This window comes from Eretmochelys imbricata, chromosome 9, assembly GCF_965152235.1.
Source record: "Eretmochelys imbricata isolate rEreImb1 chromosome 9, rEreImb1.hap1, whole genome shotgun sequence".
Classification (NCBI taxonomy): domain Eukaryota; kingdom Metazoa; phylum Chordata; order Testudines; family Cheloniidae; genus Eretmochelys; species Eretmochelys imbricata.
Window position 1 is genome coordinate 22,073,590 of NC_135580.1, and position 13,757 is coordinate 22,087,346.

The window sequence follows — 13,757 nt, forward strand, 5'->3', positions numbered from 1 at the left end:
TACTCTTGTGTTTAACACTGATATTTTCCACCTCTGACTAACACAGATAAGTTGATCTCTTTGTGCACGGCCATCTGGTGAAATCCGTACCTTTTTGTGTATGTTTTAAGGTTGGAAGAAAGAGTTGCAGATGTTAAGATTGTTTTCAGCACAAAATTCAAGAAGTCTTGTGTCATTGCCTGTCGTTGTTCCAGTTGTACGTGGGCCGACGACTGTTTCCCAACCTCTTCTTTCATTTCTGATCTGGGCATTAAAATATCCCATAACCAGGAAAGATTATCCTTTGGTATTTCTTTCATTACATCGTTTAAATCTGCGTAGACTCTCTCTTAGATTAAACAGGATAGGGATCAAAATTAAGAAGTGTTCCAGTGAAAGGGAAACAAGGAGAAATTTTGAAAACAGGAGGAACAAGAAAACAGATGGATGGAACACTTCAAAGACGTGATAAACCAACCAGAACCAATTACAAGACTGCAATATAAGAATGATAAACCATTAGATATAGATGTATCTGAGGTAAAAATCGAAAAAGCATTGGAGAAGCTGAAAAACAAGGCAGTACCTAGTTGGACAGCATTCATCCCGAGATGCTTAAATATGGAGGTGAACACTGGAATCAGTCATCTTTTCGCTGTGCAACAAAATATGGATGGAGGCAAAAGTGTCAGAAGAACGGACCCTCGATATCATAATCAAATTACCAAAGGTGATCTAAACAATTGTTCAAATTGGAGGAGAGTAACGCTTCTATCTGTCACAGGAAAAGTATTAGCACCATTCCTCCTGAACAGAAAAAGAAAGGGAAGATGGATACCATCTTATGTGAACAACAATCTGGATTTAGACAAGGGAGACCCTGCACAGATGCTATTTTCACCCTGAGACAGATTACTGAGAACAGAATTGAATTCCAAAGCAGTCTTGCCATCACTTTTGTGGACTTTCAAAGGGCATTTGATAGTATAAACAGAGAAACAATGTGGAAAATTGTGGAATATGGAATTCCAACAAAATTAATTAACATTGTGAAGGCATTTTACTCTAACTCAAAATGCTGCGTTAAAATGGAAAATAGATTGAGTAAGCCCTTCAGCATCAAGACAGGTGTAAGGCAGGGATGCGTCCTGTCTCCTTTTTTGTTTATGCTAGTCATCAATTATGGATTAAAACAATGCGACAGCGATACATATGGCCTAAAATGGAACAATTCAAGGCTATTTGACCTAAACTCTGCTGATGACATTGCTCATCAGTGAAGATGACAATAGACTACAAAAATGCACAAACCAAGTAAGAGAAGTAATGGAGAAGATAGGTTTGAGATACAATGCAAAGAAATGTAAAGTCATATGAATGGGGACTATAGGGACAGAAATCAAAACTGAAGAGGAGAAACTGTAGAAGGTGGATAATTTTATGTATCTTGGAAGTACCATCAGCCAAGATGGTAATAATTCAGAGGAAGAAATAAGAATTGGGAAGGCAAACGCTGCATTTGGAAGACTCATAAACATCTCCCTCAAGACAAAACTGAACGTGTACAAAGCAATTGTTATTGCCATTACAACACATAGCTGTGAGACATGGCAACTTACCAAGAAAGATACATAAAAGCTGGATGCATATCACAAATGTCTGAGAAGAACATTGGGAATAACAGAGATAGAAAGAAGAATGAAGAAGTCAGAAAAATTACTGGACAAGGCACCTCTCACAAATAATCTACAAAAGACATCAGTGGCTTGGACATGTGCTGAGAATGGAAAAAGAACGCTTACCAAATACTGCCCTGAATGGAGGCCAGAAAACGCAAGAGAGGAAGACCGTGAATAACATGGAAACGAACAGTTCTGAATGACATCAAGCACCTCAACATGAAATGGGAAGATTTGGAGAGAAGGGCAGTTGACAGGCAAGGATGGCAAATGTGAGTAGCTCAATGTGCAGCAAAGCATGGGATGGACAAAGGTCTCCTACACACAGCTCTCCTGGAGTGGCTGGTGTTTCCCTCTGAGACCGTTGCTCCCTCAGCCCAAAACAGGGAGCAGCAGTCTCCAAAGGAAGGCCCTAGGCAACCTGAAGAACAACAGTGGTGAAGGTTGCCTTCAACATACCTACCATGACAGCAGCAGGCTCCTCTTGCTTGGGGAGGAGGTAACATCCTTGCCAACATCACCCCACCACTTTACTTTCCAGTCATGAGCATAGGCTTATCTTTGCAGACATATGGGCTAGAAAAAAAGTTTTTAAAAGCGAAAGCTTATATTTTGTAGTATTTTCCTGAGCTAGGTAAATGGATATTTCAAACTCTACTGGTATCCATGCTTTTAAAAATCCCTCCTATAAAAAGATCTGCAGATGAAGGATCAAACTCACCAGAGAGCAGAAGCAAAAACAGAAGCAGAAACTCTGGAACCAGAAGACCTATGGGTGTTCCTGTTGCCACTGTCCTGTAGAAGGGGCAGAAAACTGGGAGAGAACCCAGGAGAGATTTCTTTCAAGTTACTTTCAAGAAACTCAAGGCAATCAGATATTGTGTTGGTCCTTTGTTTGGGCCATTTGAACTCTAGTAAGTGATTTCAGGTAAGCCTCAGAGTCTTCCATTCTGAAGGAAAACAGACTGCTGAGCCTGGAGTCACAGAAAGCAGTGGAGCCAGAACCTTTTGAATGATGGTATCACGCTTTATTTATTTTGTGATTACAGGTCTCCTTGTTAGTAAGTTACCCTGTGACATGGGTGTTCTTTGCCAAAGTGTTTGAGAAGAATTTTTGAGGCACTCAGAGAAGGGAAAAGCAAAGGGTGGGGCATTTGCAGGGGCTACACCACAAGGGGAAGTCTGAGAGGGTGACTCTATGGGTATATCTATACTACCCGCTGGATTGGTGGGCAGTGATCTACCCCTGAGTGCTCTCCCATAGGCTCCGGTATTCCACGAGGGCGAGAGGCACAAACGGAGTCAACGGGGGAAAGGCAGCAGTTGACTCACCACAGTGAAGACTGCAGCTACATTATTCACGCAGCTGAAGTTGCATAACTTAGATCGATTCCCCCGCAGTGTAGACCAGGCCTTCGACATTACCATTATTGAATAAACAGGAAGTAGTGTTTTATCTTCAGCTAAATTTTGGAGTATAGTTTACAAGTTGTCAAACATATTAGCAGAATAATAGAGTCTATTCCAAGTCTTCCTTTACCAGGGTGACACATCTCAATGTCAAACCTGATCTGGGTAACTTCACCTACAGCTAGCCCATGCCAGATGACTTTGGCTAAAGGACCGTTTGATTGTAGTGTAGACATCTCAGCTGAGCCTTGAGCCCCTCTTACCTCATGTGGTCCTAGTGCCTAGCACCAGCCCAAACCCAAATATCTACACCACAATCTAACAGCTCCTTACCTTGAGTGAGCTGGCACAGGCCAGCTGCAGGTGTCTAACTGCAGTGTAGATACACCCTCAGTATTAGACAATCAAGTCCAGTCTTCATCATGTTTGAAAACTATGGAGTTCAGAGGTGTGTTTGACAGGATCAGAAAGACAAGCTCTAATTTTAGGAATAAGAAAAAGCTAAGAGAAGCACATTAAAACCCGTAGACACATTCTTTAGCAATACATCTGTAGCTAGCAGTTTTAGATTCAGGAAACGGAGAAAGTTTTAATAAGAAAGTTAAGTCTTTCACTGTAAATATTAGTTTTTATATTAGGTTCACCTCCAAAATGTCTAACTAAATTAATCCCTAACTGTACACTCTGCATTCCTTAAATATACTCACCTTAGGCTGTGAGCCTAAATTGTGTATGGGATCTAGTATTCTAGAATAAGGAAAACATGTTAATTTCACTATTTTCAAATGTCTCTTGTGATGCCTCAAATGTACTTCCAAAGCCAGACAAAAGGAGTTATACAAACCTCTGCCTTATTTCATCTGAGTCTCACACAAGGCTTAGGAATAATGACTTGAAGTCCCTTAGAAAGCTAACCCCTGTTGCTTTCTGCTTAAATTTGAAATTACTCCATAGATTTGTACGATTTTCATTTGAAATGCGGGTCTTCATTTTAAATAAGTGTCTTATTTCAATTTGAAGTGATGTATTCTCATGATTTATTTCTATTGATTTTTTAAAAAAAATCTGAATTGCAGATAATACAGAACTCCCAAATAGCAGCCTTTGATGCACTGTTGAGTTGACAACTCAACTGCAGGGACACAAATTGAACTATTCAAGGTAGCTTACCTTTTTAAGAGCCCAGAGTGCAGTGGCAAGTTAACTGCTTATTGACCCTAAATTTTCATACAGCAGTCATTATGGTTTATTACTCCTTCATGTGAAGTTGAGGGAAATTAGAAGAAATTTATATTGATGTACCATCACTACATGGATTACATTCAGTTCAATTTTTTTTAATAATTTTGTATGTGTAGTATCTTTGCCTTCATAATGATTGGCCAAGGTAGGAGTCTGCATGAGTACAAACTGGATCATTCTTAATCTAGATAAGATAATGGTGATACTTGTTGATTGGTGGAAATCAGTACCTATAGAGAATGGCAGGTTTCCCAGTTGTATAAATAAGATGTGTAATTTAGGAGCAACCTCTGGTCACCTTATTGCCTCTGGAGTCTTAGGTAGTGTTAGAATGGGGAAAGCACTTCCAATCTGTGTTTAGCAGGATAATTATTCAATAATTTATGATACTGAAGTTTACGTGGTGCTTCACAAACTGTAAGATGCTTTCCCTACCTCAAACTGCTTACTATCTAAGAAGGACAAGACAAACCAGAAAAAGACAATGGACAATACTTCTGAAAAGCGAGATTAAAGGCATTTAACACTGAGAAGAATATAGGAAGGTTTCCAGACAGAAACGAGTTTAAAGGAAGAAAGTTGTTCGACTGTCAAACTGTTTCACAAGTAGAGGGGAAAAAAGCATTACAGAAGGCCCAAAGCCAATAGCAGGAGAAAGTGGAGAAAAGGAAAGAGCAGGGCAACTGGATTGGGAGAAAGAGGCAAACAAAAAGCAAAAAGGCGGGGTGAGGGGGGCGTGGAGGGAGTTTAGAAGGAAGTGAGAGCAGAGATATAGGTGGGGACAAAATTATGTGCAAAGCTTTAGAATCAAGGATGAGGAGACAGAGTTTGATCTAGAAAGAGCCAGGAAGCCAGTATCTTCAGATAAGGCAAGTGTTCATCTAAGTTCCCTCTAAGCTGTGTGGCTGTGCAGCTACCTATTAAGCCTGGTGTAGGGGCTCAGGGCTGCAGCAGTGATGCAAACCTCCCCCCGTTGGCCCCAGTGCAGGCCTGCTGAGGCCAGGGGAGCCGACATCCCAATCCCCTCATTCCCAGCCCCACCCCAGAGTCGTCACCCCTAGTCGGAGCCCTCACCCCCTGCATCCGACCCTCTGCCCCAGCCCTGAGCCCTCTCCCACTGTCTGAACCTCTCAGCCCCAACCCCACCACATGAATTTTGTTATGTGTACCAACATGAAGGTGATGTGTCACACAGCCTCTCCATATAGGTGCAAATAATTTATTCCACACATGGATGTAAAAAATTAGAGGTAACACTAGTGATCAGGTGAAGGTCTAGTTTGATGTTGCTGAAGATGAGGATTACTTTAGCTGTGGCATTTTGGAGTGAGGGAAGTTACAACAATCAAGGCAAATGACAATCAAAGTATAGAAATAAGGTTTTAAGTAGTGGGGGCAGTGACAATTGTAACTGATCTGGACCTTGCCAGGTCATACGTATGGCCTTTTACCCCCAGATGGAATTACTAGAATATGTAGCACATAGCACTGCCCCCCCCAAAATAATAGCTGCTTATTGTATGGAATATGGAGGCCTACCATAGAAACATATTACACAAAGGATCCAAAGCCTGCCATGGCTCTTGTTTCAATTCAGGGTGCAATTCAAAAAAGTTATACCTATTGATATTTAAAACCCTAAATTGGTCTGGGTGGTAGCTACTCGAAACACTGTCCCAGTGAACCTTTAAAACAGTTTGTGACCTTGCTTACAGTTCAAAGATTTAAGCTAGGGGCTCAAATTTACTTTCCCACTTCCCCTAACGGAGCCCAGTCTGTAGGCTTTTGAGACAGTATAAACACTGCCTACATAGATTTTGCCTAATGGAGTGGATTAAGTATCTGCTTATAGCAGACCGAGTTTGATGTCAGTCATCTAATTTCATCTTTTTAAAATATATATACACACGTACCCAGATATGATGGCTTCAAATGGGGGAGTAGTGCTTTTTCAAAGAAATACTGGCACCAGTGTCCACACACTATTAGGAGACTATTAGAAAGACTATTGTGGCTACCAACATCTTCACAAAAAGTCATACATGCTGGTGATTAAAGGAGAACACCCAATGTTTAGTTGTAATAAAGAAATTAACAGATACAAATACAAAGTATTTTTTTAAAATCATAAGCGTAGAGTTACCAACAATGTAATATGGTGTCATAAATATAAAGGGAAGGGTAAACACCTTTAAAATCCCTCCTGGCCAGAGGAAAAACCCTTTCACCTGTAAAGGGTTAAGAAGCTAGGATAACCTCGCTGGCACCTGACCAAAATGACCAATGAGGAGACAAGATACTTTCAAAGCTGGAGGGGGGAAGAAACAAAGGGTCTCTCTGTCTATGTGAGGCTTTTGCCGGGAAGAGAACAGGAATGGAGTCTTAGAACTCAGTAAGTAATCTAGCTAGATATGCGTTAGATTCTGTTTTGTTTAAATGGCTGATAAAATAAGTTGTGCTGAATGGAATGTATATACCTGTTTTTGCATCTTTTTGTAAATTAAGGCTTTGCCTAGAGGGATTCTCTATGTTTTGAATCTGATTACCCTGTAAGGTATTTACCATCCTGATTTTACAGAGGTGATTCTTTTACATTTTTTCTTCAATTAAAATTCTTCTTTTAAGAACCTGATTGCTTTTTCATTGTTCTTAAGATCCAAGGGCTTGGGTCTGTGTTCACCTATGCAAACTGGTGAGGATTTTTTAATCAAGCCTTCCCTAGGAAAGGGGGTGTAGGGTTTGGGGAGGATTTTGGAGGGGAAAGGCGTTTCCAAGTGGGCTCTTTCCCTGTTATATATTTGTTAGAAGCTTGGTGGTGGCAGCAATAAATAAAGTCCAAGGGCAAAAGGTAAAATAGTTTGTACCTTGGGGAAGTTTTAACCTAAGCTGGTAAAAGTAAGCTTGGGGGTTTTTCATGCAGGTCCCCACAACTGTACCCTAGAGTTCAGAGTGGGGAAGGAACCTTGACATATCGCTATATAGAGAGACAGACTATTACTTTATTGAAGAGTCTCTCTCCATTAATTTTGTAAATACTGGATCATAAGAAATCATATTTGCTAGAAACTGGATGCAGGAGTACTTACGTATTCTTTTTAAGCCAATTTCTCTATGGGTCCATAAAAGTGCTGATCACGCAGAAGGATGGCAGGAGTTCCAGTTTCAATGGAGACAATTACAACTGCCATGAAGAGGAGGTCATGTGGAAACAATACTACAAGGGTTTCTTCCATATTGTTATACCAGGCAAAAAAAGCTAAATTAAAATATAAGTTATCTGTGATTTAAAAGGTAAAAGGAGAATTACAAAATTATGCCTAAAAGTAACGATTACAAATCCAGGAAGTTTAGAGTTTTTATTTTTTTTTTAAAATATCCATACACTAAATATGGAAAAGTACAGTTAAGGTACCCAAACCATCATAACTCTGCCCTGGAGTGCTGACATGAGGGAACATAAATAAAAACTGACCCTAAAAGACAGTTTTATTAAATCGGGAACCACAAACACTAAATGCCTTGAAACTGTAGTCATGTAGTTATTGAATATTATTAATGAGGCAAGGTTAAGGCTGTATGAGTGCCTTAACTGCATATTCCTGTGAAAGGAAAAGCTTGTATGGAGGCTTGGAAGAATTAGATTTTATATAATTATAATGAATACTGATGTTTAGTTTTAAGCATTATTTATCTATTTAAATTTTCACAGTTGTGGGAAATTATGGGGGAGGTCAGACAATTTAACAACTGGTGTTGAGATTTGAGAAGTTTAAGCTTCATAACCACTAAAACACAAACTGTCATCATAACATGTCAAAATATACATTGTATATTTCCTTAAACAAGTTCTCAGACCAATCTTACTTTGCATATCTGTAAATTTTGATCAATGGAAATATTTTCCCATCAGTGGTATGTATATGGTGAAAGACCTTTGCTAACATTTACCAATAAAAATCTAACCCTCCAACCTTATTTATGTGGCAATACAGACCTTATATTAAATTTATATTTTAAGTGGATCTCATTTTCATAGGCTTTAAAATAACTTTTCTTCATCAAGACGAAGATTCCAGAAGATAAGCTCTTTGACTGATAAGAGTTCCAAAATAAAAAGTTGACTAAGATGGCTAGTTTCTATGAAGAAATTGAAGTTGATGAAACTGAACAAGTTTGAACTTTTTTAAATTTTGCTAATGGATGACTGTTGAGTGAATACTCATTGCTAGGGTTTTTTTTTTCAGTCAGCTATTTTTATTTTGTGATGAAGTGATGACAATGTCGAAGACCTCTTCACCTGGCAAAGACCTTGCCAGATTTCTCAAAAGTGGTCTCATGTAATCTGAATTTTATTTTTTGTATTGGTCAAAGACTTAGTCTTTGTAATAAGTAAAACACTGAATATTTTAAAAATTGCTGATTCAAGTGGAACTTTCCCAAGTTGACGCTTCCTCAAAGAATCTAATTCAAACCAGATTTGAAGAATAAGCAAAGTTTGAAAGACATAAGAATTGAAACTAAGGCACAGAAGCCTCACCATTCAGGTCTGCAAGCTATTTGAGGGACGATGGACATTCCAGAATCTTCAAGATTCATCACCTTGGGGAGAAGGCATGACATCAACATAAAGGCCACTTCAGTCTCTGACTAGTCTCTCTTGCTTTTGGGTCTTCAGATGCAGGGAAGCACTGTGCTAGCAGAATACCACAGCCCGATTCCTTGATTGAAGTTTGAGTGCCTACTCAGAGTCCAGAATATGAAGAGTTTGTAAATCCTTGTTATTATAAGTACCTCATTTTTTTATTTTTGACCCCGTTTTTTGATTTTGTTAGTTTAACTGGTTGTTGTCTCAGCCTAGTTATTTTTAGAATGTGGAAGAGCAGATGTGTGCATACATGTACTGTGAGCACCCACAAAATTCACATGGGGATGGCACCTGTAAGAAATATACCCCACATTTAAACAGTCGTAAATCTCTCAAAATTATTTTAGAGCATGTTTCGCGTTTAAAAGTGTTGAGACATGCTTATCAAGTGTTCTGCTAAAGCCTGTTTTTATAAAAAAAATTTCTGGGGGCCAGGGGAGAAGTAGTGGGAAGAAAGGGTTAGTGCCACTGCATCATGGAATTCTGAGGAAGCTTTATAATTGACTCAGAGGTTGTGGCCCCGATATTAGATAATTTGGTTTTGGTATTAAGCTACTTAAACATACATATGATTGACTGATTATAAATCACAATGAAAAGAATAGGTTTTACTGTTTAGTTTAATATTAAACAGCTTAGCTTTAAGTCTTTTAACAAAATGTATAAAAAGATGCCAACTTCCATTTCTTTCAGTAGGCAATGTGGGTCCAAGATGTGAGTGCATAACAACTGGACAACCTAAACGCCTGACAAGCTCCCCAAGTTAGTTTTTTGTTCTTACATTCCCGTGGCTCACTATGTTTGAATCTTAATTCTCAATGTCCTGAGTTTGCAATGCCTGGTTTTGATATATCTACACTGTATTTTTTTTTTTTAACCCTTAAAGTTGAGGATATGTATTCTCAACTTAACGCCAACGGGTAATTTTCTACTTGGCAATTACTCTGTTTTGTTAAAGTTATATAAAAAACTTACTGCAGCATGTAAATTAGATTAGGAGAAAGATGATTGATAGAACTACCTCTATTATAGTGATTGCATTTAATAAGTTGAGCTATTGACCTGGCTCTATCTACTAGTCTATAATCATAATGAATTTAGCTTAATTACACCTAATTTCTTCAGTATAGCCTATGCACAAGACTTTAATGCATTAACTATATGAAAAAATGACGAGTGTGTTAGCATGAAGATAATTCAAGACAAAAACAGACCGATAATAAGCACTACAGTTCTTAAATTTATTTATAATGAATTTTAACTCAAACTAAGACATTTTTGTACTCAGAGTAAATGCTATAAATTTAAGGACAATGGCCCAGATTCCCCGAAGGCATTTAGGCCAATATGTTTTTCTTCATATGTAACAAACGGGCTGATATTCTCCTTTTAAGTTCAACACTCAAGTTTAACTATGGCATTGTAACCAGTACCTCCATAGTTGCCAGTAACAATTCTAACTCTCTGATTGTGAGCGAACTAAGTAATTATTTTCTTGCTAGTTAGACGTATTTATATGGTGGGTTTGCATCATCACATGCTAGGTGATTTTTTTTAAATTTAAATTCCTTTAAAAAGGAGGTCTGCTTAATATAAAAAATGAGAACTGCCCAATTCAGGGACTAAGGTGTGAGACTCCAGTTGCCCTGTAAAGGAAAAATGACTTATTTGCTTGATCAAAAGAGTAGCTCCCCTTTCAATTCTTGTATGAGAATGTTAATATGGAAAGGTTAGACAAAGCTGCCTATTTACAGGCAGAGCCTACAGTGGTACATCTCCCTTGGAGTATCAAGCACAGTAGAGCCATAGTTAGGATGAGGGATATTAATCCTCAAAAATTTATATCCAGCTGCTTCATTAAGGCATTTCACGCACTGCAAGAGGAGTTATTCACTGAATGGGTATTTCGCATAATTGAACCCTCATGACTTACTCTTTCCCCCTTTGTAGCTCCTCTTAAGTATAGAAACAGGAATTGCTTATATAGTCAACAGCAGAAGGAAACTCTAGTGACCCCTCAGATTTGCTGGAAGAAGAAACCACATGAGAGAGATATAGTTTATATTTTGCAGAAGTATTTAATATTTTGACTTTGTAAAAGAGGTTTTATTAAAAACAAGTTCGGTGACACTCATACTTGAGTCAGATAATTCCATGTCCTTCCATCTCTGAATTTCCATTCTGGCCTGATTTTAGCAACTGCCATTTTGAGACACATTAGAGCTAGGAGTACTGCACACAAATTATTTAAAAGCTTAAAATTGTAGACATAAATTGAAATAAATCCTTAGATGATGTAGCTACTAGTCTTGGCTGTAGCTTTTTGCAACAGCCAGTACAAGTTACATTAGGACTGAAGTGAAAGAGGCAAGAAGGTAATGAGAATTGGGATGTCACAAGATGCTGGACCAGACATGAATGCTATTTTACAAATGGTAAGATCTGGCCTTTGACTTTCACTAGTCCAGGGAAAGTCTCAAGCCAGTGTAATTTTCAATTCCTGAATCTAACACTGGCCACCTACAGAGATGTCATGCCAGATTGTTCACCTAATTCCATTTTCTATGTTCCTACAAATACAATGAGACAACAGCTTCATCTGATATAGCCCCCCATGCCCCACCCCCAGGATCTGTAAACCATTAATGTCTACCAAATAATAGTTTACACATTCGTTATATTGTCTTATCTCCCCTCCCATTTGTAGTTGTTCTTCCACTAAGGTGTTGATTGTGCTAGCAAAAAATGCCTTCAATTTCTTTGCTTCTTCTAGGTAACTGACTTAAATTGTTCAGTGGGGGTGGGGTAGGGAGTGAAGGGACGAGGTGAAGGAAGAGAGAAAAATCATTAATGCTAGAAATGTAAATACTGGATATGTTTTTTTCAAATTGGAATTTTATAATGGCAGCCACACTTGACCTTCACTGTTCAACCGAGATGCTTTTTTCAAGCAAAAATGCTCTAATCAAGAAACTGATTTCCACAGAATTTTCAGGCCACTTATTATGCACCCTTATAAGTAATGCTACCTTATTCTCCCCTCCACCTCTTGCAAAGGAGTCTCTCACAGAGCTCTCATTGCTCTGAGTTTAAACCCCTACAAGTCTATTAACAACAGGACGGGACTGGGAAAATAGACTTGTAGGGGTTTCTTTCTTTTTTGCAGTTATGTCTCATTTTCTAACCTGCAATTTCTCCATATATGCCAAATAGGAAAAATTCACTTGGTGACACCATCCTTATAATTTCTGCCAGTACATCCCCAGAAAATTAAGTATTACTGGGTGTGGGTTGAGAAAAATAATCAATATAACAATACAGTCGATAGTTTAATTACATACTGGAGTCCTGTAAGTATCTTAGATATACATATTGAGAATTTTAATTCAAATGTTTGATAGATGCACATGTATAGGAAACTTTCAATGACACCCTAATTTGCCCAAAGCTGAGAAATTCAGAATTAGCCAGTTACAGTAATAGATGAACTTTGTATAGGATAATTATGCGTTCATAATGCAGTAGTACTCCAACTTAAGAGTTATCTTTGCTAAACTGTTATTTACGCATATTTTGACTGTAATTTTGGAAGCTTTCTCAAGAACATCCTGTTCAGCTCTGTGCTAAATAGGATTCCTTAAGTTAGACTTACACTCACAGTCTTTAGTTTTGGAATCCAAGCCAGAGATTGACAATCTCAAGAAAATGCAACATTTAACTGTATAATTCATAAAAAAAATTCCATCTGGAAGAGAACACAATTTAAATATACTAATCCTGCTCCATTATTGTCCTAATGAATAGCTAGATGAGATGCAAAGTGTAGTCTGCCCACACCCATGTTTAATGAGAGACAAATAAAAACTCACAAAAAACTCACTTTTCCAGTGTTCAACAAGTTTGCTAATTACAAAGAGTAACACTGTAAGCAAATGAAGATTTTATGATCTGCAAAGTCAGATTCTGAACAAATCCAATAAAAAGCATCAGAAGACACTCCCTGAATATAACAGAATCATTTTAGAAACTTAGACTTTAAATCTGACAATATACAATAGGCATGTGTATTAATCTTCAAAAAGTCAGATTTCTCAAACCATAAAAGTGTGTGTGCGCGTGTGGTTTTTTTTGAAAAATATTTATCTGACATGGAACTCTAATGAAAAATTTAGTGACCTCTAAACGTTAGGTTTTAGAATGCTGGAAATATAAAAGAGGCAATAATTATCATATCCCACTGCATTGGGTTCACTTCAGCATGAAGCATAACACTAACACAGCAGTAGCATAAACTACTTTTAGTACTCCCTCGAATAAGTCTGTGTATTGCTTATGAGCATTTTATATATAGGAATTGAACTTTCACATGGATTAAAACAAATGCAATAAAGACATTATGTAAAATTAATCCTACCCACTGCTCCCAAACTTGTCCTAAAAGTGGAGGAAAAAAAACAAACAAAACAAACCAACCTGTTTCCTTATTGGAAAGCAAACTGCTCCCCCAACCACTAAGTCTTCCAACCCTCTAAAAAGCGATTCCTAAAATACTTCCATGGGCCAACAGGTGAAAGGAGATTTTAATATATTAAACTTTTGCTGGCAGCAGTCTTAAGTCATAAGACAAAAATACACTGCCATTGGCTAAAAACTTATTAGTACACTGCAGAATGTTCAGTTAGAACTACAGTGACTATATTTTTTCCTTAAAATTGCTTAAAGGTTACCTGAAAATATTAGGATTAAAAACCTATCAAGATTAGAAGTGTATATTTTAAACAATCAGCGTAAGAGGATATGTT

General features: G+C 37.9%; 1 protein-coding gene across 2 annotated transcripts in view; it reads right to left on the bottom strand.

Moving 5' to 3' along the window:
• SMC4 (structural maintenance of chromosomes 4) overlaps positions 1-13,757 on the bottom strand; it is a 108,295-nt gene that overhangs the window by 84,069 nt on the left and 10,469 nt on the right. Inside the window, exon 1 of one of the 2 annotated variants that reach the window (XM_077826125.1) lies at positions 7,397-7,466. The exons of the other annotated variant lie outside the window; for it this stretch is intronic. The gene's annotated coding sequence lies outside the window, so the exon portion shown is untranslated. Of the gene's footprint in view, positions 1-7,396; positions 7,467-13,757 lie in introns of those variants that run through there. 2 annotated transcript variants of the gene reach the window in all.